The 25831-nt window shown below is 46.7% G+C and overlaps 1 protein-coding gene across 1 annotated transcript in view; it reads left to right on the top strand.

Moving 5' to 3' along the window:
* Nucleotides 1-25831, top strand: part of nherf4b (NHERF family PDZ scaffold protein 4b) — a gene marked incomplete at both ends in the record, with an annotated part of 80082 nt that overhangs the window by 420 nt on the left and 53831 nt on the right. The gene's annotated exons all lie outside the window — the stretch shown is intronic.

Here is a 25831-nt window from a genome sequence, read left to right as displayed (position 1 = left end):
TAGCCGAGAGAAGAAGCGTTTGCCGCGACGCAGAGGAGCTGCTGAAGAAAAACGTTGGATGATCGGGGTGAGACGGTTTAACAGTCCGAACTTAACAGGGACTATCAATAACAGTAGAATGTTTATTAAAGAAGAAGAGTATGGACACTTTTAAGGCTGCAAAGTAAATATCAGCGCATTTTTCTTTTCTGTGTTGGCCCGACAAGAACTCTACTCCGTTCTCATTATAATTATAAACCCTAACTTTGTAAGGTCTGAAACGGATGATACTCACTCGCGACTTCTATAATTATTATGGTAATTCTCTGTCTTGTTTAATTTGACTGAATTAAAAGGGTTGTATACAGCAAACATTTCATTTAGCAGCATAATTCTACGTAAATGAGAGGCGTCACAAGTGGCCGGGGGCTGATACTAGAGGGCGTTATATCTGGCTGGTAGGACCCTGAGGAGGTCAGATTTTTGGTTGCTAACTTTCTAATTTAATTAGAATGTACCAACAAGCCCGGACGACTTATAGGTCGGTCTGGATGCTTACTTTCCTCTCATATGCAGCGTGCTTTGAGAAAAGGTTGCATAGAGAGAGCTTTACTTGTTGGTGTTTAAACAATGTGGAGATCCAGGTTCTATTATTTTTGTATATAGTTATGTGGTTTGCAACAATGTTTAATGTTGATAATGCTACACTTAGAGACAGCACACCCCTCCCCTCTTTATTTTTTCTGTTTTGTCAAGTGCCTCACTATTTTGTAATGCGCAAGCCTTGCTTTCTTATCCGTTATTCTTACTGTATATATTTCTGTATATATCATTTCATTTCATCCTATTTTATTTTACTCTACTCTTATCCTAGGCAACTTGATTTGATTGTGTTATTATTCTAATTTGTGACCTGTCCTGTCTAAATGTTTAAATGTTGAGCGATTTGCAGTGTCTAATTTCCCACGGGATAATAAAAGTATTTCTATTCTATTCTATTCTATTCTATTCTATTCATAAACTAGAAGTTCTAAATGTACATAAGTCATCCCTATGGCGGACACCATTAAAGTTATAACTTATAATGTCAAGGGATTGAACAGCCCAATTAACAGCTGCCAGGGTTCTAACCCGCACCAAACCCTGGCAGCACATCACCCCCATCCTCATCCACCTCCACTGGCTCCCCATCAAATCCTGCATCACCTACAAAACCCTCCTGCTCACCTACAAATCCCTTCACACCCTGGCACCTCAGTACCTCACTGACCTCCTCCACCCCTACACTCAGTCACGGTCCCTGCGATCCACGGACACTGGTCAGCTCTCCATCCCCCGAACCAGACTACGGACGTTCGGGGACAGAGCTTTCAGTGTGGCAGCTCCCACCCTCTGGAACTCCCTCCCCGCAGAACTCCGCACCGCCCCAACTCTGGACTCATTTAAAAAACTGCTCAAAACCCACCTCTTCAACCTGGCCTTCAACCCCTAACTTTCTCACTTTATATGTATATGTTGTGTCTGTCCACTATGTTTGTTAATTTGTTATCTCCCCCCCCCCCCCCCCCTTATGTAAAGCGACCTTGGGTCCTCTGAAAGGCGCTATATAAAACGAAGTTATTATTATTATTATTATTATTATTCCACGGGGGGATGGCGTGTTCTCCCTCGGACCCCTGTCCCCGTGCCCGGCCTCCGCCGTCGGGCCCCTGTCCCGGTGCCCGGCCTCCGCCGTTGGATTCCTGTCCCCGTCCCCAGCCCCTCTCTCCGGTTCTCTGTCCCTGTCTCCAGCTCGCCTCTCCGGGCCTCTGTCCCTGTCCCCCTCTCCAGTGCCCCTAGTCCCTTAGCCTGTTCGCCTGTTAAAGGCACAGTGCCGCAGTTTTCATATTTCATGGACTCTAGTGTTTTTTGTGTTCTCCCTTAAAGGGACTGTGCCGCTTTTTGCTATATAATAAATATTGCCCTGTTTTGGCTACTCTCATACCCGTCTTGTGTTGTGCGATTGGGGTCGGTGTCAAACCATAACAGAAGCACCTATTACAGATTTTGAAATCAGAGAAGTAATTAGAAATCTCAAAAATAATAAAAGTCCAGGGCCCTCATTCATCAACGTGTTCTACGCACAGATCTGTGCTTACCCTGTGCGTACGATCATTTCTAAGCAAAGAGTGGGATTCATCAATTTCGATTTGAACTTGACTCCGTGCTTACATCTACGCACAGGTCAGACCAGGCGTACCTGGCGCCCAGTGGTAGAATATATTATTACAACAAGGAAATGAGCTTCTGTGCATAATAACACTGGCATGTTCTGTACGAACCGTAGTTCATTATAGTTCATTGTAAAATAGCAACAGTAGTGTAATTATGGTCAAAACCCTATAAATAGCATTTGGAATAATAGATCTTTCTCTCAGAATGAATGCAGCATGGTTTATATAGCGTTATCGGAATATACGGGGTGTAGGCTACTGACTGACTGCGCTCCGCGTAGCTTGATTGATTGATTGATTGAAAAGTTTATTAACAGATTGCAGAATGGGTACAGTACAGTACAGCTCAATACATACAATTGTTAATTGGGGATCCAGACCAACTTTCGTCTTGTTTACATCAGGGTCCCCCATTTTCAATTCATCATAAATCATAAAGCTCAACTCGTTATTATTTTGCGCAGACCGCAGAAACACGGGAACGTTTTGATTATATTTAAAATGCTTTACGTTGAACGAAACAAGTGGAATTTCGAAGCTGTAAGCAGAATACAAGTCATATGAATATAGTGTTCTTCCCCCTTTTTACTGTATAAGAAAGAATAGAAAACGCATTGCAATGACACTATAGTGGACAGACTATGTATATGATGGGATTCAAGTTCGCGTTTTTGTTGATCATAGGCATGCTGTCAGAGTATGATATCTTCAAACATTCTAGAACATTTGTCGTCACAGACCATGTCCTAATAGAACATAGGCTATGGCATGGATCGTGATATTGTGTGGACTGTAATTATTACTGTACCGGTACCATTGTGACAACAGCCTTGTGAGTCCCGCACACAAACATGATGGAATTCAAGTTCATGTATTGAAAGGCAGGCTACATCATACATGCAGTGAGATTCATTGTTCTTGTATATGCTCTCTATTATTGTTTATATAGGCTACCCAATACTGACATCAAAATAGATTGTAGTATGCCTCTAGAAATCATATGCAGCAGGTAGAAAATTGACGGGAGATCCATTGCGATTTGGAATAAAATTGAGGAGAACTTTAATCCCTGGGTATTGATCAAACAACACGGGAAAAGGCAGTCATATTCCAGCGCGGTCTTTATTAGCCGACAACAAAATAGATGCCTCTAAAAATCATATAGCCAATCGAACACAACTAATAAAGGCATTCATATTACAGCACGGTTATAATGACACACAACCAACGCCAAACAGTGGTCAACGAACGGTCTTTATTAGTATTTTGAGCTGTCCAGGCAGAATTGCAGCAATGGTCTTAGGGAGCCGTTGATATCTGACATCACCGTTTACAAGTCCGCCTTTTATTTATCCCATAATACGCGATAGTGTCTTCTTGGTTCGACAGCAGTGAACAATCTTCGTGGAGTTTCTCAGAGTTCCGCTCGGGTCAGTCCATTATTTCACATCCCATGGGGGGTGTTTCCTCATTTTCATGACCATATATGGATAATCATGCACGAGCATTGACGGTAGAACAAAGTGGTATTCATCAACATGGAGGAGCATAGAGCCTGCGTACGCACCGTGTGATGAATCCCGACTTCCCTGTGCGTACACTAATTCTACATTCCGTGCTTACGTGTGGAAATAGGTCAAGTTCTACGCACACATTGATGAATGAGGGCCCAGGTCCGGATGGTTTTTCGAACGATTTCTATAAGACATTTGTGGACATTCTAGCCCCCTTGTTACTGAAGGCATACGACCACTCATTCCAGACAAAAACACTCACTGAGACGTGGGGGGATGCTATTATCACAGTAATACACAAAGAAGGGAAAGATGCAACACTATGTGGGTCCTACCATCCAATAAGTTTGCTCAACTGTGATTTAAAGGTGCTCACCACTATTTTAGCCTGGAGGATGAACTCAGTTATAAAAGAAATTATACACCCTGATCAAACAGGATTCATCACAGGCAGATATTCTGGTAATAATATACGAAGGCTCTTGAATGTGATGGCGTTTTCCCAGAAGGGAAAGTTTTTATTTCAAACTTTAGAAAAATTTGGTTTTGGCCCAATATTGATTAATTATATTAGAGTATTATATTCAGATTTGAAGTCCTCTGTGTGTGTGAATGGCAACATTTCTACTCCCTTCAGCCTACAATGGGGAGTTAGGCAGGGTTGCAGTCTTTCTCCTGTACTGTACGATATTTCAATAGAAGTGCTGGCCCAATTGATAAGGGAAGAGGTGAATATCAGGGGAGTGAACGTGGGAGGGGAAGAACATAAGATTTCATTGTATGCGGACGATGTCCTCCTCTACCTATCCGACCCAGTGAGGTCGATTCCATGCCTTATGAGTAAAATTAAAACATTTGGTTATTACTCATAGACATTAACATAGACAAAACAGAGGCACTGGCTATTGGGGGGAACATTTCTCAACAGGCCAGATCCTTCTTCCCTTTTAAATGGCCAAGCACTGGTATTAAATATTTAGGCATTACCATAACACCCACATTTGACCAATTGTATAAAGCCAACTACACAAGGCTTATCAATAAGATCAGAGAGGACGTGGATAGATGGACTGTTCTGCCTCTTTCCTTGATAGGGAGGGTGGAAATAATCAGAATGAACATACTCCCTAGACTACTGTATCCGTTTCAAATGCTGCCCATCCCAATTGATAACCCCACTTTTAACTTACTAAATCGATTACTCTCACGTTTAATATGGCAGGGGAAATTACCTAGAGTACATTTCAAAACATTACAGCTGGCCAAAACTGCTGGCGGTTTTGCCCTCCCTAACCCCAAATATTATTTTTGGGCTGCTCAACTTAGACCCTTGCACACCTGGATTACAGATGATTTGTCATCAAGATGGTTAAAAATGGAAAAAGACTTATCTACACAGAAACAACTTACTACCTTATTATTCTCTGGACATAAGATAAGGGAGGACTCAATAGGTGTGTGGTCCAGATTTACGATAAAAATATGGAGAGAGGTCCAGAAAGAGTTCAGGTTGCCTTCAACATCGGGCCTGACCTCAATCGGTTTCATTGGGGACTTTACACCATCAACTTTGGATGCAGGATTCAGTGGATGGAGGACAAAGGGTCTGAAATTTGTTCACCAACTTATTCACTCCGGCCAGCTTAAATCTTTCGAACAACTCAGAGTGGAGTTTAGCCTTCCTAGTACTGACTTTTTCAGATGTCTCCAATTAAGAAATGTTTTAGAAAACTAGGAAGATTGGGACAAAATTCGACACCCTTCTGCTATAGAACGCTTTATAGCTAATATCCAAATTGATGCTTCAATACAAAAAATTCATTCTAAATTATATCAAAACCTAATATCAATGAACCCCAACGACTCGCTATACATTAAGTTGAAGTGGGAGGCTGAGCTCCAACAGGAGATCTCACAAGAGGAGTGGTTCGATGTTTGTACTGAAGCACATAAGGTGACTAATTCTAATTCCTGGAGAGAATATAAATGGAAGGTCAGTAGGTTTTTCAAGACCCCCTTATTGACTGCTAAAGCAGGTACGACTCCCACAAGCGAATGCTGGAGGGGATGTGGTGAACAAATAGGTAACCATACACACATTTTCTGGACATGCCCAAAATGTCACTTCTGGGATGATGTATTCAGGGATGTAAAAAAAAGTATTCGACATGGACATTCCACAAGATTTCAAAACTGCCATCCTCGGAGTAATACCAGAGGGCATTGAGGAAAGGAAAAGTGTGTATCTTCTTCAAATACTGTTAACTGCTGCCAATAAAATGATCACAATTAATTGGTTAAAACCCAGTCCCCCAACACATAACCAATGGCTAAACAAAGTTAAAGAAATTCAGGACATGGAAAGGATGACTCATTGGATGACTCAACAGTTCGATAGAAAGTGGGCTTGTATAGAGCGAATAGGGCTATAAAGGCAATGTATTACTTATTTTCATCTTATTATTTTCATCTCACTCCATTTTATTGTCATTTTATTTTTTAAATGGTTTGAACCACACATTTGTTCAAATAAACCTACTAACGTGAGTATTCACGTGAGTATTCACGTATTCACTCCTTGCTTCATTTGAGTACTTGATTCTTGTCTGACCTTGCTACTGTTTGCTTTAATGCTGGGCGAGAACCATCGTGGTCTGTACATTTAGATGCGCTCATCAGGCCTATCCTGTGTATTCTGTATGCCTTAAGCATGCTAGGACCAGTCGAAATCTATAAACAGAAGTTTGAATCAAATTGAGGATTTAGTTTGAGGATAAAAAAAAATTAAAAAAATGTACACAACATATTTTTTAAATTTTCTTTTTTTATGTAATTTTTTTTATTAAAAACGAATGTTCTAACGTCCGTTCCTCTGATTGGCCGCGACGCCCCCGTGACCCGCGCTAGCACGCCCCCTTATCCACCGCTGCAGCTCGCCTGTGTGTTGCAGCGCGCGCGGCAGAGCGGCTTTGACGCTCGCTTCCTGAGTCAAGAAACGCGCCACTCTGAGTCAAGAAACGCGCTGTTGGTAACACCACCCACTTCAATGACAGAGCTCTCTTGTTTAATAATATTGTCGCTCCGCCACTCTGAGTCAAGAAACGCAGTCATCTTAATATGCTGCTTATGCAGTTATCAGCTGTATTTGGCATAGACGCCTGAGTCAAGAAACGCTATTGTCGCGCCGCCACTCTGAGTCAAGAAACGCAGTCATCTTAATATGCTGCTTATGCAGTTATCAGCTAGCTGACTAAATGTAAATCTTATGCAACGCCAGTCAAGAAACGACCGCCTCAGCAGCATCACGCAACAACTGTAATGTGGAGTGGACTTAAACATATTTACAATTAGCATTTTATAAAGTAGAACTGTAATGTTTACTTTCTCCGCGCGCGCGTCAACACACAGGCGAGCGTCAACACACAGGCGAGCTGTAGCGGCAGCGGTGGATAAGGGGGCGTGCTAGCGCGGGTCACATGGGGGTCGCGGCCAATCAGAGGAACCCGGAAACCGAACTGCGTTGCGTTTTGCATAGACGCATCCAGGATGGAAAAGAAACTTTGGATAGTAGGGACTGCATCTCTGCCTGTCCTGGTCAGGAAACACTTTGCAACTGTGATGTCCTCTGGCAGTAGTTGGATATTGTAATGTGTGGCGAGGGGTTGCAGCAATTCCACTGAGAGAAACTGGTCTGAGGCTGGATGACATGCCTGTATGCCTCTCATAAATTGTTCTCCAACTCATGAGAACCTGCTCTCAAGCTCTTGCAGCATTCTGTCGAGGACTGGATAGAACAGTCTCTGTCTCAGCTGATCTCCTGAGCTGAGTTCTGAGCTTGTGCCACAAGATGACTCAACTACATACTCGTCCATCCTTTTCTGCTTCCTCCTTTGGCTGTCAGTATGTTCCTCAATCCCAAGGCCATTACATAGGGCCTTTGTCCTGTCATACATGTCCACTGCCATCTCTGAGGTGCGATGACCTTTGAGTGTGTCCTGCACTGTGCTTTTAAATAGTACAGATAGGTATTGAAGATGTGCACTTTAACGCAGCAGCACCTGGAGCCATCCATACCCATGTCCAGTGTCCACTGACAAAGACATGCTCATGATACTGTGATAAACTATAATACCGGTAAGCTTTAATCAAACCCTATTTCCTCGGATAGTCCGGTTTGTTTGGGGTGGTGTGAAAGCTCATTCACTCTTGCAAGTGAACCCTGCTGCGGTTCATTTGAGATGTGAATGCAAAGCGGACCAAAGGCAGGAAAATACCCAAAAATCTAATATTTTTTTTATGAGAAGACTGAAACATATGTATATAATGAAACGCACAATACTGTTTTTTTTTCGATTGCTTAAATTCCATGCCGGAGCTTATATCCATCGCTGTAGCCTCTCTGCCAGCGCTATTTGTCTATGGAGATGTTCACCTTCTTTGCAGGGCTATAACTTTTTAAATTGTATTGCTAAATTGACATTACTATGGCCCATTCAACATCAATTATCTATCGTTCAGGATGTAGGAACGTTTTACTTTTCCATTCACACATTCATACAAAAATACGGTCTAGAGTATAAATATGTTTTTATCGTTTTCTGCAGTATTTCATAGAACGTGAGATATAGCCATAAATGCATATCATCAAATGCAGTTTGATACAGATCGACGCCAGATAAAACATTTCAACTGTGCATGGTCCTAGACGTTATGACTTATCATCTGCTGGTGAACAGAGGGGGGGGGGGGGGGGGGGGGGGGGTCGTTTATAATTCCGTGGCCGACGTGAAATCATTTATGTAGTATGCGTGATATATAGATCAGAGCAGTTTGTATGGATAATAAACAAACAGACTGAGAGTAACGTCAGCCTCCTCTTACCGTTGGGCTATCACACTGGCGCAAACAGATCCCACTTATGTGATGTTGATCTAGGTGATCCAGTTCCAGTTTGTATAATACTAATATACGTCCAAATCATGTTGTTTATTGAGTTATGGCAACGGATCGATATCCACGGTGTCTGGATTGAGTCTCGGGAGCGATAACGAGTGGCCGGACGGAATAGGGGACGGAGTTGAGCGGAGTCCTACAGCACCAGCCAAGACTCCGTGGGTCAAATGTGAATACCATGACGAAAATATGAAATATTGATCTCAAAGACGCCTTACGGCGTCATTGGCAGATTACGCATGACGGAGAATGACGTGTTAACAAGTCATTGGCAAGCAATGGGTTAAGCACGAGTTTGAAAACAGGGCCCGGTGTTTCAAAACACCACACAATTAGCACAACCACACACACAATTATCAGAACACCTCAGAACCTTTGCTGAATTAAACACTTGTCAAAACTATACACTAATTTATAAAAACTACATTTTGTTACTATATGATAATTCTGTTTGAACCAGTTACACACTGCTGTTCTTAACCTAAAACACATTTAGCAATTCTACTTCTCAGTGATAGAGTATACTGTAAGTGAAGTACACAGAGAATGTGCAAATATACAATAAATTCACCAAACACTACACACGACCAATGCTGTGTAGACTGATGAAAATATAATTTATTTATCTCCATATACCCAAATCAATGATGCAGACTGATGAAAAAATTTCTCCATTTTCCCATCCATATACACACACACCCACGCACCTCTAATCTCAGAGGGGGGAGGGAGGGCAGGTACTGCAGAACTGCCTACTTTTAACTGAGGGGTACAATTCCCTGACTGTATTGATAAGTATGGTATCATTAAACCACTACCGCTTTATGTACTTTAACTACTGGCCACACAGTACATGATATAGATATGATGAACACTTTCCCACCATGAAACCAAGTCCACACAAATGTATAAATCGAATATTTAATATATAGCAAAGGGTATATACAACGTTCACTTAATGACATTTATGATTTGAATGCACTTGTAAGGCAAATGAGTATTCGTAGGCAAATCAACATTGAATGTCCAATCTCTGGTTACGCAGGAAGCAAGTATACAACCTGGTTCTTTAGGGAACTATAGCGATGGTACTTAAATGATTATAGCTGGATACACTAAAGGGGGTCCCGCTGGTTGTAAGTCAGTAAGGGGGGGGGGGGTTAGGAGAGCCGCTGGCGATATCCCATCTGGCCAACGATTTCTTGGGAGAATTCAGAGTGCTGAACACGGTGCCCACAGAACCTTGGTCCACAGATGAATACAGCTGGGCCCTCTTGTAGACGGTAGCTGCCGGTCCACAACGAAGAGACGTGAGGCGACCTCACTCGGGGTAGAGCGCCGTCTCACCTGGACTCCTCTCGGGGGGTAGTTCCAACACTCACCAGTGTTGGCTGTTATCCATGGCATAAATCAAAGCACCCAAAGCAAGTAGATAATCCAAGCCGTGTAGGGCTCGCCGTCGTCCGGGTAAGGTAATCCAATGTGCAGGTCCACTCGTCCTGGCCCAGAACTCCTCGGATGAAAGCACCACACGTGGTCTGCCCAGCCTGGTTAAGACTCTAGATAACGCGAGGAAACGATGGGGGTACTGCTCACTTTATAACTCTAACCGAACGATGCACCATACATAATAGACTATTATTAACTTAATAGAAATACGTCCCACTCGACGGTATAGTGCCAAACTATGACAATTTAACTATTAATCCACACGATGTCTCAATGCCATTCTGAGGCCAAGTTGACCATACTGCACCACACGTGTATCGTGGGTGAGGCTTAACGTCTTGCCACTAGGTTGGAGGGTAAAGAACTAAGGGCTAAGGGACTAAAAGAAAGTTCTACTTTACTTGCGCCATATATATATGCGCTGTGAACAAATAGTACCATTCGTATTTCGCCAGACGTATTCCTACGCGGAACCGGGGCTAGTAACGACATGTTCGTCGGCACGATTGAACTTGAACCAAGGGGCTTGGCTGCTGGCGCCAAGTTCTTGTCCAATGAGAGAATGAAACTATTATGGGCTGTTAGTAGACTAAAGGGATATTCAGTGTATATGTACAAGGAATATACAAGGGATATCAAACGATATACAAATACTATTAAATATATATCCATAAATAAATATATATATTCGGTTTAATCTGATCCTTCACAACAGCCGCCCCCTAATTAGTCCCACCTAATTAGCTAAGCAGAGACAGATTAACCGCACTGTCTACCACTCAAGGTCCGCTGTAAGGGTCAGTCAACTCACAAAGTCATGGGGTCATGGTCGTCATCGATAGTGTCTGGGAGTCTGGGCAGTTCTATTAGCCTCGCCACGGGTCGTGTGTAAGTTCGCCCTTGGACGAGCACCTCAGCTGCTCGGACCTTGCCATCGGCACCGGTGATCACTTTGCTTACGCGGCCAGCCGGCCACATAGCTCTGGGTAGTGACTGGTCGATAATCATGACGACTGTTCCTTCTGTCAAATTGTCTCTCTCTTTTACCCACTTCTGGCGGGTCTGTAGAGACGGTAGGTAGTGGAGTAGAAAGCTGTTCCAAAACTTGTCAGCTAGTACTTGACTGTACCTCCACATTCTTCGGCCGTTCGCTTCTTCAGGCCTGTACATTGTCTGGGGTAGCGCGGGGTCCAGCCGCCCCATCAAGAGTGTGTTGGGGGTGACTGGGTCGACATCTGCTATATCACTGGAGACGTAGCCGAGGGGCTTGGAGTTCAATACTCCCTCGATCTCCGTGAGGACTGTCATTAGGACTTCTTCCGCCACAGTCTGGGCCCCAAGCACGGCGTACAGGGCTGTCTTTATAGAACGTACTTCTCGTTCCCAGGTTCCACCGAAGTGGGGTGCGTTCGGGGGATTAAACTGGAAGTCAATCTGGGATGGAGCGAGGTGGGTCTTAAGTTCTGGGCCCATAGCTTGGAAGCTCTCTCTCAGCTCTCTTTCTCCGCCTTTGAAGTTTGTCCCGTGATCAGACAACAATGTAGACGGTTTTCCTTTCCGTGATGTGAATCTTCGGAAGGCCATAAGGAATGAGTCTGTGCTCATGGTTGGAAGGAGTTCGATATGTATCGCTCTGGTGGTCATGCATTTGAATACAATACCCCACCGCTTCTCGGTTCCTCTTCCTTTCTTTATATACAACGGGCCAAAACAGTCCATGCCTGTGGAGTGAAAGGGCTTGTCGCCGAGTCGGAGGCGACAGGGAGGTAGGTCAGCCATCCGGGGTATGCTGGGCTGCGCGCGCCACTTTCGGCAGTCTAGACAGGTTCGCTGGAAGCGTCGCACCGCTTCTCTTCCTTGAAGTATCCAATAGCGACGTCTGATCTCCGCGAAGACTCTCTCGGCTCCTGCGTGGTGCACATCCTCGTCGTATTTCTTTATGATCAGCTCTGTGACCTTGTGTCGGCTGTTCAAGACTATCGGGTACTTAACGTCATCCGGTAGGTCGGGGGCTCTCCGCAGACGACCACCCACTCTGATGAGATTATGGGCGTCGCTCTCGGGTGCCAGGTGGAGCAATCTGCTGTCTGATGGGACGGGCTTTCCTCCCTGTAGACAGTCTAGCTCGTCGGGGAACGAGTCTCTCTGGGCTCGTTGTAGTAGAAGAAGTTCTGCTTCTTCGTAGTCAGCTGCTGAAATGTCGGCAGTGGGCTGAATCTCTGGGTGGTGCCGCAGAAATGTCTTTAGTTGCGCACTCTGTAGGGTGAGGCAATCATCTATGTTGGGGTCTGTGGAGGCGACTGTGCTCAGTCCACAGAACATAGGTTTCTTGTTCTCAGCCTCCTCTTTTCTCGCTTCCCGTGGGGTGGGCGTAGGCCACTCTTCTTCCGGGAGCTTGAGGAACTCTGGTCCGTCACTGTAGATGTTGCGACGGGTGAGGTCATCTAGGGACATTCCCCGGGTGATGACGTCAGCTGGGTTGTGTTTGGTGTCCACATACCGCCAGCTCGCTGCTTCTGTTAACTCTTGAATCTCTGTGACTCTGACTCCCACGAAGACCTTGTATCTGCATGAATCAGACTTGATCCATGTGAGTACTGTCGTGGAATCTGACCTCAAGATTGTTCTGTGCACCGGAATGGTGAGTTCACGTTGGATTAACGTGGCTAGATGCGCTCCTGCTAGGGCTGCGCAGAGCTCTAGACGCGGGATAGATTGTTGCTTTCGTGGGGCTATTCTTGAGCGAGCCAGGATGAAAGCAGTGTGTATCTCTCCTCCCTTCTCTTGGGCACGCAAGTAGGCCACCGATCCATAGGCTACTTCGGAGGCGTCACTGAAGACGTGTAGATCCATCTTGCATGTCTCTGGCCTCACTGTGGGTGGGAAGTAGCTGCGGCGTATATTGACGCCTGGGAGTGAGCGGAGCTCCGTCTCCCACTCTCTCCATGTGGAGGCAAGGGGTGCGGGTATTGGGTCGTCCCAGCCCTGGTCCTTGTCCCATAGTGCTCGTACAATCATCTTTGCCCTGGTGGTGTAAGGTAGAATACATCCCAACGGGTCATATTGTCTGGCGAGTGTTCTGTACACACTCCGTCTGGTGGTCGGTATCGCCGTCGACCTTCCCTGCTCCGTGGTCAGGGGTTTGTGTCTATAGTGGAGCGAGTCTGTTTTGAAGCGCCAGACTAATCCTAGTGTCATTTCTTGGGCTTCTCCTGGGATGGTCGCCATCCAGGTCTCGCTGCTGGCAGCCTTGTCCGCGGGGGAGAGGCTGCGCAATACGTGCGGGTCGCTGCTGGCCCACTGCCTGAGATCAAAGCCGCCTTTGATCAGGGAGGCGCGTAGCTTGAGTAGGAGAACCTCGGCTTCTTCTTGAGTCGAAACGCTTTGTAAACAGTTGTCCACGTAGAAACTGTTCTTCACACTGTGTCGGACCTCTTCATCTGCTGCTGGGTCCTCTGCGACGTGTTTCTGTAGTGCAAATGTAGCACAGCACGGGCTGCATGTGGTTCCGAAGGGGAGGACTTCCCATTGGTAGATGGCTGGGTGCTCATCTCCGATCCTCTCTCTCCATAGGAACCGCAGTAGGGGCTTATCCTCCTCCACTAGTCTCACCTGCAGGAACATCCCTTTGATATCCCCGCTGATAGCCACCTTGTCCTGGCGGAAGCGTAGTAGCACGCCTAGTAGAGAGGGGCCGAGTGTGGGGCCGGGCAAGAGCTCTTTATTCAGATTTTGGGATCCGATCTGGTAGCTGCAGTTAAACACAATGCGATCCTTGCCGTTGTGGTGGACCTTGTGGTGCGGCACGTACCATGATTCGGTCGTCTGATCGGCCTCTTTAACGTCAATCTTTGTCACGTGTCCCGCTGTGATTAGCTTCTCAATCTCAGCGCGGTACACACTCTCTTGAGCGGGGTCTTTGGCTAGGCGCCGCTCTGTGTTCAATAGATACCGCTCCGTAGCGTCTTTCTTTGCGTGAAAGGTGGGCATTCCCTCTCGCCTCAGGAGTGGAGTTGCGTATCTCATCACTCCGCCGACTGTGACTCTCTTTGTCCCTTGCTCGAGGAGGTTTATGGCGTAAATGTCTTCTTTAGAACGAATGTCTTTCTTTTCGTTCTTAAAGGGCATTGTCTCTAGTGTCCATAGCCTCTCGACATGCTGCAGGAGAGTGGTGTCTTCTTCTGTCACTCTGGAGTGGAGGCAGCTAGTGGCTGCTGTTCGGTTGAGAGATTTAGCGAGGGGGCCTTGTAGTGTCCATCCTAGGCGGGTCTCGACTGCTGCAGGACAGCCTCTGGGTCCTGTATGGACCCGGTCTATCGGGACTATGAGGTCTGCATGGTCGGAGCCTATCAGCAGGGTCGGGGTGGCGCCGTCTATGAGCGGGATAGGTAGTTGACGCAGGTGCACATATTTATCCATCAGTTTGGCGATGGGGTAGGTGTACTGTGATAGTCCTATTTCTTGGCTGGTGAAAGCATTTGTAATCCTATACCGTCGCTCTGGCTGCCCGCTTGCTGCGATAGTGAAGGAGACATTCTCGCCTTTTATCGTCTTTAAATCTCTTCTTATTGTCCGAATCGTCATTTGGTTCTCGCTCCCCCGCAGTCCCAGCTGGGCCGCAGCGGACGCGAGCAGAAGGGTCTTCTCTGACCCGTCATCAAGGACGGCGTAAGTGTCCATGACTTTATCTTGGTAGCTCAATGTTACAAGGACTACCTTTAAGAGCACTTGGGCGCCGCTGCTGCTGGCGGGGTCAATGTACATGACACTTGCCTTGGTGCTGCTCGATGGTGCAGGTGCAGGCTTTCTTCTGTTACTGTCGTGTAGGACATCTAGGTGGGCTCCGTCACACCGACTGCACCTCTTCTTTAGGCGGCACTCGGCTGCCATGTGACTGCGCGCACATCGGTAACAGCGCCTGTTGGACTTTATCCATTGACTCACTTCTTCTGCATTCATCTTTGTGAACAGGTCACATTGTGACAGCCAGTGTTCCTTCTCGCAGTACGGGCACACCATCTTCCACTTCTCTTTCCTCGAGGGGGTACTGTGGTTCTTACTGCTCGGTACTGATTCTGATTGGTGCATGACAGTCACCGATCTTCTTCCATCGTTTATTCTCCTGGGTCCCTCTCTGGAGCTTGGTGTGCTCCGCACGAACGTATCCAGTCGTAAGCTGCTGACTTCTCTCGCCAGGAAGTCGGCTAGATCGAGGAGGGATGGTTCGGGACCGTTAGGATCACGGTGGTCTCTCTGCCGCCTGAAGCGCTCTTGTCTGGCGGGTGGCAGCTTCTCTAAAATCCTATCGACGTTAGAGTTGGCGTATAGCTCGTGCATACCCTTTTCTCGTTGCGCTCCCAGCATCCCTACCAGGGACTGCACCTTTATAGACAGGTCGTCTAATGAGCGATTGTCTGTTGCTGGGGGTAGGCGGTCAATATGCCTTATCTCTTGGATTACGTAATCCCATATACGTCCATATCTCTGGTCCAGCGCTGCTAGAGCCGCGGTGTATGGGGTCGTAGAGGTGGCATAGGCTAGCGCTATATTGTGCGCTCGGGGTACTTTCAGGTGCTTCAGTAATATTGCATACTTGTGGCGTTCATCAGCGACATCCACCATCATTGTCTCTAAGCACATCCGGAGCTCCGTGTACTGTGCTCGATTCTCATAGGTGAAGTCTGGAAACGTCGGTGTGCCAATGTATGACGCCGTGGATGGCTGATACATCGGCGAGCGTTGGGGGAGAGGCCTCCTAGGCGAGTCTCCTCTTGCGCCTCTCTGTGGGCTGGTACCGGCAGGGTACCATGGCCCGCTGGTCCAGGTGCTATTCCTCGGGGCTGGTCGTGCGTCGTGCTCACCCGTGAATAGAGTCGGGGGTCTGTAGCGCAGCGCCGCGGGGGTATAGCCTGGGCTGTACTGGACCTCCTGGTCCGGTGGAGTACTGTGCTGTCGTCGGGCTTGGTTCTCCTCCTCTCCCTCTTCTTCTTCTATCAGGTCCTCTAGATCCTGTAGTCGTTTATTTAGCTTCTCCGCAGTGTATGCTGCTCCTTCCTTGTAGCTGGGTCTCGCTTGGACCGGTCGGGGAAGGGGGTCTGTGGGGGGTATAGGCTTGGTCTGTTGGTCAAGTTCAGGGTCGCTTGCTCGGTTAGGAGACGCTGCCCTTGACTGTTGTCTCGACGAGTTCCTTGAACCCCTGGCGGAGGGAGAGGGTGTTGCCTTGAGGATCAGCTGCTCCATTAGTTGCGCTTGTAGCTTGTCGCGCTCGGCTTGTAGTCTGTCGCGCTTGGTTTCGCGCTGGATGAGAGCGAGGTCGCGCTCGGTTTCGCGCTGGATGAGAGCGAGGGCGCGCTCTGCCTCTCTTTGGGCACCGTCAGCGGCGCGCTGGGTGTCTGCTCGGTCTCTTGCCATATTCTCTTCCGTCTGAAGGCGTCTCATCTCCAGGCGTATGCGCTCTTCTTCGCTCCGTTGCTGTGTCTGGAGTCGATCGCGTTCACCCTGAAGTCGATCGCGTTCACCCTGGAGTCGATCGCGTTCGGTAGAGGCTGTCAGGCTGACGAGGAACGCCTGTGATAGCATCCTCTCCGCTTCGCTGGGGGAAGACGGTTGTAGAGGTGAGCCGCTCCTGGCGGTACTCGTTGGGGAGTCCTGGAGCTCTATTTCCTCGGCGCTCTCCTCCTCTTCTTCCGTGCAGAGTTCTCTCTCTGTAGGGTTGTCTTCCTCCCGGGGCTGGTCGGGGACTACTTCTTCGGTATTGGCGGGGGGTAAAGGCATGTCAGCTCCCTCCTGGTCCCCACCGTGAGCTTGGTCAGTTACATTAGAACCCACTAGGGCCTCTGTGGTCGGGGTAACCTGGTCGTTAAGGTCAGACATAATTTTACTTTCTACTTTTACCGCGTTTACCGTTTGTAGAAGGCTAGGTAGTTGACTGACAGCGTAATCCTCTAAGTACTGAGGTGTCTGTCGTCTGCGCCGCGGGCGTTCTACGTTAGGAGGACCGTTTCGTGGAGTGTTCATCATAGGCCATTTCAATATTAATAACACTATATTAATATTACACTAGTTACCCTCCGGCTCGAAGGACCAATTGTAACTGAGGGGTACAATTCCCTGACTGTATTGATAAGTATGGTATCATTAAACCACTACCGCTTTATGTACTTTAACTACTGGCCACACAGTACATGATATAGATATGATGAACACTTTCCCACCATGAAACCAAGTCCACACAAATGTATAAATCGAATATTTAATATATAGCAAAGGGTATATACAATGTTCACTTAATGACATTTATGATTTGAATGCACTTGTAAGGCAAATGAGTATTCGTAGGCAAATCAACATTGAATGTCCAATCTCTGGTTACGCAGGAAGCAAGTATACAACCTGGTTCTTTAGGGAACTATAGCGATGGTACTTAAATGATTATAGCTGGATACACTAAAGGGGGTCCCGCTGGTTGTAAGTCAGTAAGGGGGGGGGGGGTTAGGAGAGCCGCTGGCGATATCCCATCTGGCCAACGATTTCTTGGGAGAATTCAGAGTGCTGAACACGGTGCCCACAGAACCTTGGTCCACAGATGAATACAGCTGGGCCCTCTTGTAGACGGTAGCTGCCGGTCCACAACGAAGAGACGTGAGGCGACCTCACTCGGGGTAGAGCGCCGTCTCACCTGGACTCCTCTCGGGGGGTAGTTCCAACACTCACCAGTGTTGGCTGTTATCCATGGCATAAATCAAAGCACCCAAAGCAAGTAGATAATCCAAGCCGTGTAGGGCTCGCCGTCGTCCGGGTAAGGTAATCCAATGTGCAGGTCCACTCGTCCTGGCCCAGAACTCCTCGGATGAAAGCACCACACGTGGTCTGCCCAGCCTGGTTAAGACTCTAGATAACGCGAGGAAACGATGGGGGTACTGCTCACTTTATAACTCTAACCGAACGATGCACCATACATAATAGACTATTATTAACTTAATAGAAATACGTCCCACTCGACGGTATAGTGCCAAACTATGACAATTCAACTATTAATCCACACGATGTCTCAATGCCATTCTGAGGCCAAGTTGACCATACTGCACCACACGTGTATCGTGGGTGAGGCTTAACGTCTTGCTACTAGGTTGGAGGGTAAAGAACTAAGGGCTAAGGGACTAAAAGAAAGTTCTACTTTACTTGCGCCATATATATATGCGCTGTGAACAAATAGTACCATTCGTATTTCGCCAGACGTATTCCTACGCGGAACCGGGGCTAGTAACGACATGTTCGTCGGCACGATTGAACTTGAACCAAGGGGCTTGGCTGCTGGTGCCAAGTTCTTGTCCAATGAGAGAATGAAACTATTATGGGCTGTTATTAGACTAAAGGGATATTCAGTGTATATGTACAAGGAATATACAAGGGATATCAAACGATATACAAATACTATTAAATATATATCCATAAATAAATATATATATTCGGTTTAATCTGATCCTTCACAACACTACTCATTGTCTGGAGCTTATTGACTGTGTGTATTAATGTGTTCCCCTTGTATCTGTTATCGGTCCTGTGTGCTCCCCAGTATGTTCAGATGTCTGCCTATTAGTCTAGTGTCCTTGTCTTGTTGTATTATTTCTGTCCCTGTAATATTGTTCTAGTCCTCTTGTATTCATTGTATTATTATTCATGTGTCCTAGCCTGTCAGCCCCCAGCTGTTCCTTGTCAAATATAATTAGTATCTGTATTTATACGTGCTGCTCCCCTGTTACCAGTGTTGCGCTATTGTCCTTTCTACCCCTGTATCCTGCTGTGCTGTTCTACCTACCTTGTGTTCCCCCCGTGATGCTCCCTGTGTTATCCTGTCGTGCTACTCTGCTTATCCTTCGTGAAAGCCTTGTTATCCTGTATTTCCTCGTGAGTCCGTTCCTGTATTTCTAGTCCACGTTTTCCAGCTTGGCTGAGGTTTTGGTTTCCCCGTGTTTTGAGTTCGGTTTTGTTTTCCCTTGTAATGTTCCTTGTTTACTGCTACTCCAGTAAAACTTGTCAATTGCAACGTCGACTCGTGCCTCGTCTCTCTCACCCTCCACTGTCCTGCGCTTGAATCCTACACCTCACCTCTTTGGGGTCCTACTAATCACCCCAAAGTACCAGAAAATACCCCAAAATACCCCAAAGTATACCCCATAATACCAGAAAAGACCCCAAAATACCCCAAAGTACCAGAAAATACCCCAAAATACCCCAAAGTATACCCCAAAATACCAGAAAATACCCCAAAATACCCCAAATTACCCCAACGTACCCCAAAATACCCCAAAGTACCCCAAAATACCCCCAAAATACCCCAAAGTATACCAGAAAATACCAGAAAATACCCCAAAGTACCCCAAAGTACCAGAAAACCGAATACTGGGGTATTTTCTGGTACTTTGGGGTGATTAGTAGGACCCTCGAAGGGTCCCTAGTGGAAAAAAATCGAATCTACGAATTCCAATCTGGCTTCAGAACATCCCACTCCACTGACACATGCCTTCTCTATTTGAAAGACCACATCAAACAAGAGGTGGACGCGGGCAAATACTGCGGCATGGTCATGCTGGACCTACAAAAGGCCTTCAACACTGTCAATCACTCCATTCTGATTGACAAGCTAAAAGCAATTGGTTTTGATAGTCTATCAGTGAGCTGGATGCAATCCTACCTTGAGGGGAGGGAAGAGATGGTGGAGGTAAACAGTACCCTATCCCCCCCCCTCACAGTGAGCTGTGGTGTTCTGAAGAATGGCGCTGCAACGTCCGGCTGCCTTTCTGTTCGCTCCGTCGAGACTGTGCTTACTTTTGTTAATATTTATAGTTTTAAGAGTTTTGTCTGTACCAACAGTAGGTGCATTTAATGTGTATGACCGTCAGTCACTTATAGACATCGGATTAAGGGAAACTTACCGATTGGATTACTCACTGGACCAGCTTTCCGAACCGCAACAATGGCCTGAGGAGATTCTCCGGAGAATGGGACCAGAGCCTTTGTTCCTTGATCCCAGGAACAAAGGAACCAGACGGCGTGGGAAGAGAGCTGGGATCCGTAACAGGCTGAGATCCAGACGCCACCGAACGCCATTGCCCAGTATATTGCTAGCCAATGTACAATCAATTGACAATAAACTGGATGACATCCGAGCAAGGATTCAATACCAAAGAGACGTTAGGGACTGCAACGTTCTCTGCTTCACCGAAACGTGGCTCACGCCCGACGTTCCAGACCACGCAATCCAACCAGCTGAACACTTCTTTATCCACCGCAAGGATCGTACAGCAGAGTCCGGTAAACAACATGGAGGAGGTATTGCCTTCATGTTTAACAACAATTGGAGCGATCCAACTAACGTGAAGGAATTATCCAACCACTGCTGCCCAGACCTGGAATATATAACCATCAAGTGTCGTCCTTTCTTCCTCCCGAGGGAGTTAACGGCGATCATCCTTGTAGGAGTGTATATTCCACCGCAAGCCAGCAACAACGTCGCGCTCTCCAGACTCCACGACGAGGTAAATAGAATACAAGCGGCGAACGTTAACGCCGCCATTTTGGTGCTGGGTGATTTCAATAGCGCCAATCTGAGAAAGGTATTACCTGACTTCTATCAGCATGTGACTTGCAACACCAGAGGCGGTAACATCCTAGATCACTGTTACACGCAATTTAAAGGTGGCTACAAGGCTCATTCTGATAGTGGCTTTGGTAAATCAGATCACGCGTCCATCTTTCTTTCACCAATGTACAAACAGAGAATCAAAAGTACTCCTGTAGTCTCGCGAGAGGTGCAGAAATGGGATTTGACGTCAGAGGAGACGCTCCAGTCTGCGTTTCACTGCACAGACTGGAATGTGTTCCGCGACACAGATAACATTAATGTCTACACGGAGACAGTGCTGGACTATGTTTGTACTTTGGTGGAAGAAACAATCCCCACTACCAAAATGAGAGTTTACCCAAATCAAAAACCCTGGGTAGACAAATCCGTCCGTGAAGCTCTGAGAGAGCGCACCAAAGCATACAACGACGGCCTAGTGGCAGGCAACATGAATGACCACAAGGTGGCGCGATACAACGTAAGGAGGACAGTGTCAGCTTACCAGCTCACAAGCCACGGCAATGGGGGGGGGGGGGGGTCGGCTGCTGATGGAGGCGCAGTGTTCAGGGTAACAGAGCATGAGGTGAGGCGGACCTTTAAAAAAGTGAATATCAGGAAGGCAGCAGGTCCGGACGGCATCCCCGGCCGCGTCCTAAAAGTCTGTGCCGACCAACTGGCCCCAGTATTCACTGACATATTTAACCTGTCCTTAGAACAGGCTGTCATCCCCACCTGCCTGAAGAAGTCCACTATTATCCCTGTACCCAAAAAATCCAAGCCTGCTTGCCTCAACGACTATCGCCCTGTAGCTCTCACCTCCATAGCCATGAAGTGCTTTGAGAAGCTAGTAAAGGGCTACATCTGCTCCTCCCTCCCCATCAACATGGACCCCCTGCAATTTGCATACCGCCCCAACAGGTCCACGGAGGACGCCATAGCCCATGTGCTGCACACAGCAGCATCACACCTGGACAAGAGGCAGGGGAACTATGTGAGAATGCTATTCATCGACTACAGCTCGGCATTCAATACCATAGTCCCCTCCATACTCATAGCCAAGCTCAGGGACCTGGGCTTGAACTATGACCTCTGCCAGTGGGTCTTGGACTTCCTGACTGGCAGACCCCAGGTGGTGAGAGCAGGCAACTGCACCTCCTCATCCATCACCCTCAACATAGGGGCCCCCCAGGGCTGTGTTCTGAGTCCCCTCCTCTACTCCCTGTACACACACGACTGTGTGGCTCAGTGGAGTAGCAATACAATCATCAAATTTGCTGACGACACAGTGGTGGTGGGCCTGATCTCTGCCAACGACGAGAGGGCCTACCTGGAAGAGGTCAAGGTCCTGGCGGGATGGTGCCAGGAAAACAGCCTCTCCCTGAACGTCAGCAAAACAAAGGAGATGATTGTGGACTTCAGGAGGTCGGGGGTCAAGGACTACAGCCCCCTCAGCATCGACGGGGCACCGGTTGAGAGAGTCAACAGCTTTAAGTACCTCGGAGCCTACATATCCGAGGACTTGACATGGACCACACACATTGACAGTGTTGTGAAGAAGGCACGACAACGCCTCTACTTCCTCAGGCGCCTAAGGAAGTTCCAAGTCAGTCAGAAGATCCTTAAGAACTTCTACTCATGTACAATAGAGAGCATCTTGACCGGCAACATCACCTCCTGGTTTGGGAATAGCACTGCACAAGACCGAAGCAGACTACAAAGAGTGACACGTTCAGCCGAACGCACAATTGGAGGGGGGCTCCCCACCCTCCAGAACATTTACAACAAGCGTTGCAAGGGCAAGGCTAAGAGAATCATTAAAGACTCCAGTCACCCAAACAACTGCCTCTTTGAACTGCTGCGGTCAGGCAAGCGATACCGGAGTCTCAAGGCGAGCACAGAAAGACTCAGAAGAAGCTTCTATCCCCAGGCCATCAGGCTGCTAAACGAACAATGAACACTACACAACAACAACCACCAAACGCACATAGCACACACATCCACACGCACACACTCACTTTAAACAAACACACTGTAGCACCCACTCCACACACTTTATAGCACACACCCACTTTAAACAAACACACTGTAGCACCCACTCCCCACACTTTATATTTATTGATGAAGGATTGCACTACAACTCGTACACCTTACTGTAAATTGTACCTAAATTGTACCTCATCCCATTTCTGCTTTGCACTATATAGTACTGTACTGTATTGTATATTATATGGTAACTCAGAACATTGTACATATGTCTATACCGAACACTGTGACCTCATTTTCTTCTTCTAAATTACATGCTATACTATGTTATTTGATACTATCTTGTCTAGCACAGTCTCTGGAGCGTAACAGTAAGAAGCATTTTGTATGAAAGTATTCTGTACTTCTGTATGACAACTATTAAAGAAACTTGAAACTTGTTCCACAAGGAAGCATACTAGGACCGCTACTGTTCCTAATTTATGCAAATGACATGTCGTCAGCTTGTGACTGCAACTTGTTCCTGTTTGCGGACGACTCAGCCCTGCTGGTCTCTGACAAGAACAAGTTACAGGTTGAAAAAACCCTCAGCTTGGAACTAGGCAGAATCTGCATATGGCTCGCTGATAACAAACTATCATTACACATGGGCAAAACAGAGCCCATTCTCTTCGGTTCAAATAACAAACTCAGCAAGACTGACGGCTTCTCAGTTACAGTGGGTGACAATATTGTCACAAGGAAAGATTAAATTACCTACCTGGGTTCCATCCTAGAGGCTAATCTTTCCTGTGACAAAATGGCATCCAATGTAATAAAAAAAGTCAACCAACGAACTCGATTCTTGTACCGGATCTCCTCTCTGGTAAACAAGAATACCCTGAAGACTGGTAGGAGCACTCATTCAAGGGTACTACGACTATGCTTGCACCTCATGGTACCTGTTACAAAGGGTCAGATTAAACCGAATATATATATTTATTACTTGAGATATATTGTATAATATTTGTATATCGTCTGATATCCCTTGTATATTCTTTGTACATAAACACGGAATATCCCTTTACCTAGGTACAGGCCAGACCATAATATTCGTTCTCCTATTGGACAGCGACCCCCTAGGCGCCAACAGCCATACCCCCAATGTCTAGTTCAAAGCCACCGCTAAGACATGTCTCAACATGCCCAGGTTTGCGCAGTAATACGAGACAGAACTGAGGTTGGCACTAGATTATTCACCTTACGTATAAATACGGCGCAGGTTGATACAGAAGCACTTAGTAACTAAAAGCTGAAGCCTTCACCACGATACAACGTGCTGTGAAGTGGGCCCGTTTTGCCCCTAAATAGGATCTACCCTGTGAGGAGCACCGTCGAGCCCGCCTCTAGGACCCAGAGGCTGGCTAGCTTTCATCCATGCTGCAATGCATACCGGAGTATAGCTGTTGCTTTGTCTAAGGACCAAGGGATTATTGCACCGTCTCCTGTACCTGGAGTCTCTTTATTCCTCGTTGATCCAGACTTTTGCTCCCGACAATTCCTCTCCCCTGCTGGCTTACAACCGGAGGGAACCCCCTTAGTATCTCCAGCTGACCTACGAGTGTGCCTTATATAATTCTTATGCTACAGGTGGTATTAATTATACTCATCGTAATATGCTCATGGACTTACGCTCTTGACCTATTTAAGTGTTCTTCGCCATATAAGCGCGACTCATAATTCTCAATACTGTAATCTACTATTGCTGCTCTTCTAATAAATACTTATAAATATGACTTTCTTTGTTAAGCCGTGTTATTGTGTGGGTGTTCACCATATATACCGTGTACTGTATGGCCAGTAATTAAAGTACATAACTAAGTAGTGGTTTAATGATACCATACTCTCAATACAGTCAGGGAATTGTACCCCTCAGTTACAGTACCAAAGCACCTCAAAGGCGCTAAAAACAAGATTACAAACATCTCAAAACAAACTGGTCAGACTACTGCTTGACCTTACTCCTAGAACCCACCTCACCCCTGCCCACTTTGACAACCTAGGATGGCTTAGAGTAGACGACAGAGTACAGCAACTTGCAATGGGCCTGGTCTACAAGATACACTACACGACCAAGGTACCCATGTACATGTCAAAATCCTTCCCAAAGGTCAGTGAATACCACGATCACAACACCAGAGGGAGCTCCACAAATCATGTTAAACCCAGATTCGGCTCAAACAAGGGACTAAACACGTTTCGCAATTATGCCACATCAATGTGGAACGCCCTACCTAAAGCTGTAAAGGAATGTGAATCACTACCCATTTTCAAAACCACTCTCAAAGAACACCTACGGGAGACTGAAATTCAAAACTGGCCCCTGTAAATCTCCTAACCCAACCCCCTCCAATGTACAGTAAATTACCTAGTATGGTTGTCAATATTCCAATGTACAGTTTTGCTTGAACAGTTGTACAGTGTCCCCCCCCCCCAACCCCCTCCAATGTACAGTAAATTACCTAGTATGGTTGTCAATATTCCAATGTACAGTTTTGCTTGTACAGTTGTACAGTGTTTCCCCCCCCAACCCCTCCTACCCAAAACCCCCCACCCACCCAACCCCACCCAACCTCCTCCAATGTACAGTTTTTACATCAAATGTATATACTCTCTTTTCTGGACTCTTTTTGTATCACAAACAGTACTGTATTTGCAAATCTGGTATGTCATAAATGTATAGATGTAGCAGTACTGTATCTGTATGTCATGTATGTCATATATGTTCTGATGAATTGAAAATGGGGGACCCTGATGTAAACAAGACGAAAGTCTTTCTTTGGTCTGCATCCCCTTAACAATTGTGTGTATTGAGCTGTACTGTATTGTACCCATTCTGCAATCTGTTAATAAAGTTTTCAATCAATCAATCAATCAATCAATCAATCAAAACTGGTTGTACTGGGGCGCTCCAGTAGCACACCATGTACCGCGCTGCGTCGCGGATCGGCTGACCCGAGTTCGATTCCCGGACCCGCCGTCATTTGCCAAATGTCTTCCCTTGCTCTCTCTCCCGTTTCACCCTCACTGTATCTGTCGGTCATGTTTGACCAGGAAAAGCGATAAACGCTAAAAAA

This window comes from Notolepis coatsorum (genome assembly GCF_963971535.1).
Source record: "Notolepis coatsorum genome assembly, chromosome: 8".
NCBI classification, from domain to species: Eukaryota; Metazoa; Chordata; class Actinopteri; order Aulopiformes; family Paralepididae; genus Notolepis; species Notolepis coatsorum.
This window is presented reverse-complemented; position numbering and strand designations above follow the sequence as displayed.